A 4,701-nucleotide genomic window follows, 5' to 3' on the forward strand; every position below is an offset into this window, starting at 1 on the left:
AAAAAAAAAAAAAAAAAAAAAAAAAAGACACCGCAAATTGTCAATATTCTAGATGATCAGAAATTTCCATTATAAGAATATAAGAGTAAATCCTGTGTTTAATGACCTACCTCAGCAAAAAGAGTTCACTGAAACAAATTATGAAATCCTTGGTGTACTTTATGAAAGTTTGAAATTATAAATAGAACCATTAAGGTATTTTAAAAACTTAACATCCTGTATTCTGAACCACATGCTCATTACAATCCTGTTTGTTACACAGCACCAATACCCATGGATCCATCTTACAACTACAGAATCAGGTAAGAGGACAATATCATTTCCTTTATGAATATTGCCAAAGAAACAAGTTTTCATTAAAAAAAATAGAAATGTCTATGTGGACACAGCCAAATGTCTGTGCATTTAGGAAACTATCACCGTGAAGAGGCTGTAAGCATTTTCCTTAAGTGCATACTTCAATCTTGCTGCACCGTGCTTTCAACTTCTGGGGCTTTTTTTTCTTAGTACCCTAAAAGCAACATAATCATTTTAAAGGCTGCAGACTACAATAGCAAGAATTTCTGACTGTTAAAAAAATAAATAAATTTATCTTTCAAATTAAAATTATTATAAAAGTGGAAATTACAATAGTTAAGGAAATAGAAAAATAAGCCAATTATGATCTGAGTCTTCTGACTATGGCTCCAAATTTAATAATACAAATATCTCTGTATAAAACTTTTTCAAAAAGTTAATTCTGCCAGCCAGATCCTAACACAGAACTTTCCAAGTCTCTGAATTGACCCTATAAACCCAGTCTCTGAAAATTTCTGCTCCGGAGCTATAGTCACCTCCAACACCGATAAAGCACAGGTTGAAAGCATTTTCCCTATTATTTTTATAGTTGTCGAAAATAAACTGCTGATGTAGACAATCGTCTGAGGAAGAAGTGGCAAAATACGCACACACAGTACTAATTACAAAATCACGGGTGATGACCAACAATATACTTTATTAGAGGATTATTAGTGACTTGCAAACCATTTACTATTTCTATACTAAACAAGAGAAATTATAGTGTATGACCAAGTGCAGCAGGTTAAAAACATCTCATAAAGACTTCAGACCAAAATTTACCTATGTATTTTAAACTTTACTGTGTATCTGTCCTGTTTCTTCAAATTTTCCTCAATTTTCATAGCCTATAAATTTATATCAGCCAATACGGTATCTAACGATATAAAATTATGTTTAATCCATAATATCTTAATTATACTATATTAAAAATGACAAATTACTACCTGCCCAATTCCTCTATCAGCTAGCAGCCTCATGAGAAAGAAGCAGGGCATTTTCATTCCATCAGCAATGTGAAGCACAGAACTAGGAAGGAGAGAGATCAACTCCTTTTCCAAGTTCTCTCTCTGACTGAGACTTGCTTTTGATATGTGAAATCTTCCCATTTGGAACTGGGCACCCAGCCCTGCACAGCACAGATCACTGCTCAGCCTCATGAGGCAGCAAAAAGGCTTCCACACCCAGACAACAGTTTTCAGAAGCAAATGCCAGAGGTGATACAAATCATTTAAACCCTGATTTCATCGCAAATGATTTTAAAATACAGTACTGACCTAATATATTTTGTGGGCATGTAGTGTTGTAAGTGGTAAAATTTAAGACATTTAATCTAAATGTTCCATTTTCCCTAAAAGAAGAAAGACATTTTAGTAGGAAAAGAAAAACAAGCAGCAGCAGTGGCTAGGTAATTTAAACTGAAATTAAAAAACAAACATATAAACAAAAAGCAAATACAAAAAGCACGGTCCTATAAGGTACAGTCAGCTTGGCACAGTGAAGACTAAATTTCAGACATGAAAGACGAACTGTATAATAAATAGGGCCACAGTTGTAAACTGTCATTTTCCCTCCTAAGACGCCGAAATTGCACTCTAGTTGTCTTGGGAAGCAGCAGAGTTTACAAGAAGAGTGGGTAGGAAACAGCTGTACAGCCCAGGTGTTGTTTATACATTTTTTAGAAAGTTATAATTCTACAGTCCCAAGGGAAGAGAGATTACAGTCACGGAATGACTGGTGATACTATGTCCTCTTCACACTCCAATTATTTTTCAATACCTAAAAATGAGAAAGAATAGAGAAATCCTTTTTAGTTTTAACTCATACTTGACAGAATCACGAAGAATGAAGCAAGGAAGTAAAATATGTCAACAGTTTATAAACATTTTATCCAATAGCTTTGACCACTTTTCCCAAAATTTAAACAAAAAGCAGTTATTAAATGATTTGATTTCTTCTTTTATTTACCTTTTAAGTAGAACTTTACAAGTAGAACAGTGTTTAAAAGGATTTCTGCCCTTCCTTTGTTTTTCCTTCTTCCCCAATAAAGCTAAAGGTAAGCCGAATACATGGATTACATTTATAGTAAAAAGAAAAAGAAGGTTATACTTGGAACCATTACATCGGTTAGTGACATTCTTGAAGACAACTAACTGGCCATTAGCTGTCACATACATGGTAAAAATGAGGGGTGGGGGTGTGAAGGGGTAGGGACAGACAAACATCTTTATGCTAAGGAAAGTGACAGTGAAATTAACCACTGCAGTTTCTGTTTACTGTCCATCCCATGAGCCATCCTATTACTAAGCCTATTTACCTATGCTTTCAGTAAACTCAACCCACCCAGAGTGCTGTGCAAGACAGAAGACCTGCCATGAAAAACTGGGAAGTACTGGTATTCTTAATATACTGTCATTTTCTCCCCAAAATAAATCCAGTGTTCTGAAATGTTTTTAACATTTAAAAATAATATAAAATGTCTCTGCAGAGTACTTCACTCTTCAACAATTTAGCACTTAGTCTTCCAACATAGGTGGAGACTGACTGGTTTTAAAGTGCTTTAAGAATAAGAACCACTCTCCTTTGGGCCAGCTAGGAAGTAAACATAAACAGGTGTTGGTATTTCTGAGACAAGGTCTCTATGTATTGACTTCAGGCCTCCCTACTGTTGGAATTATGGGTATGTGCTACCATGCATGGCCAACAACTTTTTTTGGTACCAGGGATCAAACTCAGGACAACCTTGCGCTTGCCAGGCAGGCACGGCGACACTGAGCTACATCCCTGGCCCTAACAGTGATACTTTTATATGTCAATTTTCAAGTCCTGACAACCCAGTTTAGCTGGGTTCTCTAGCTCTCATGTGCTAAACTGCCACCAGCACACCAGGATCAGCTCTATGTATCTGTAAGAAATTAGGGAAATAGTCCATTTTCAAAGTCTGGATGGAAATGTACTGACCAGTCCACAGACAATTAAGGCATTTATTGTTATTTCCATCTTAACCACAAAGAACGACCTCAGCCAGAAAGTCCCAGACCAAGATGTTGGACCTGATAACTCATAAGCAACATTCCACCAAAGGTATACAGAGAGGGGTGGGTTTACCGAGAAACCAAGGGCAGCTTAGCTGGCAACCAAGGAGATTACACCCTGACCCCAGACAGTGAGAGGGAAAGCCACCCCATGCGTAGGGGCCAAGCTTCTGCCTGTGCGAGTCAGTCAAGCCTGACTGGACAGATGCCGCTTCTGCAGAAGCACCACGGAAGTCTCGCTTCCACTGTACCTCCTGTCTCTGGGATCATCCGCTCGGGTCTGAACGGCTTCTCCCATGGCACTTACCAAAGGCCCGGTCTAGCCTCTTTCCAAACGAGGTATGACTTCAAAGTGTGCATAGGAATTTCAACATGAGAATAATATCTGAAATGTAACCTTCATTCTGAAAATCCCCTTGCCCATTTCCTACTTCCAGCCAAGAAAGGAAAGGAAGCTTTTCCCTTATTTTGTGGCAGTACCGAGGACGCTGAATCCAGGGCTTCAACCCCAGCCCTTTAAATTTTTTTTATTTTCAGAAAGGACCTCTGGGCTTGAACAATCTGTAACTACAAGTGTGCAGCATCATTCCTAGCTAGTAATGAGATCTTAAAATTGCATAATTCTCAGCTATTTCAATTTGACTAATAAAAGGGGCTCAAAAAAGCTATTTTGTAAAGGAGAAAAAAACACAGAAACCATCTGTAATGGGCAGGAAACCAGCAGTTTCTTTGTCTACTAGAGTGACCCAATATTAACAAAGATGTATAGTTCAGTCCAAAATGTTCATGCTGATCCAATGAATGCTTCTGATCCTCATTTTAATATACAGAGAATAGAGGGGATAGAGGAAAAGAGAGTAGGTATGTAAACAATCAAACACATCCAAAAGGAAGTGTATGCTCCCAATATCTGGCCTCTTCCTGTCATTTAAAAGAGTGAATTAAGTCAGTACATGAAAAAATGTTCAGCATTATAGAAATGCAAATTGTAACACTGACATTCCACAATATTCTAGTAAAAATGCTCATGAGCAAGAACTCAATAATAAATGCTGATGAGACTGTGGGGAAAAAAGAACCCTTATCGACCTATTTAGTTCCATTGACTCAATTCTATCTCTCCAGGCTCAGGGAAGCTAAAATCACTTTACACAACCATACGTGCATATTAGCAGCACAACTCACAATACCACAATCAGGGAGGCTGCCTACATGCCCATCAACAGATGAATTGATAAAAGAAAATGTGACACAGGCCTGGGATTCAGCTCAGTGGTGCCGGCGCCTGCCTGGAAAGTGCAAGGACCTGAGTTTGATCCTTGGTACCAAA

The 4,701-nt window shown here is 37.8% G+C and overlaps 1 protein-coding gene and 1 long non-coding RNA gene across 2 annotated transcripts in view; one reads left to right on the plus strand and one right to left on the minus strand.

Moving 5' to 3' along the window:
- LOC104860207 overlaps nt 1-3,067 on the plus strand; it is a 10,952-nt gene extending 7,885 nt beyond the window's left edge. The window contains exons 3-4 of the long non-coding RNA XR_779611.3: nt 263-302; nt 2,666-3,067. This is a non-coding gene — a long non-coding RNA (uncharacterized LOC104860207). The remainder of the gene's footprint in view (nt 1-262; nt 303-2,665) is intronic.
- Kif5b (kinesin family member 5B) overlaps nt 20-4,701 on the minus strand; it is a 52,427-nt gene continuing 47,745 nt past the window's right edge. Inside the window, exon 26 of the mRNA XM_010621318.3 lies at nt 20-2,115. The gene's annotated coding sequence lies outside the window, so the exon portion shown is untranslated. The remainder of the gene's footprint in view (nt 2,116-4,701) is intronic.

The sequence above is a fragment of the Fukomys damarensis genome, unplaced genomic scaffold (assembly GCF_012274545.1).
Source record: "Fukomys damarensis isolate Sample0158 unplaced genomic scaffold, DMR_v1.0_HiC HiC_scaffold_19, whole genome shotgun sequence".
NCBI lineage: Eukaryota > Metazoa > Chordata > Mammalia > Rodentia > Bathyergidae > Fukomys > Fukomys damarensis.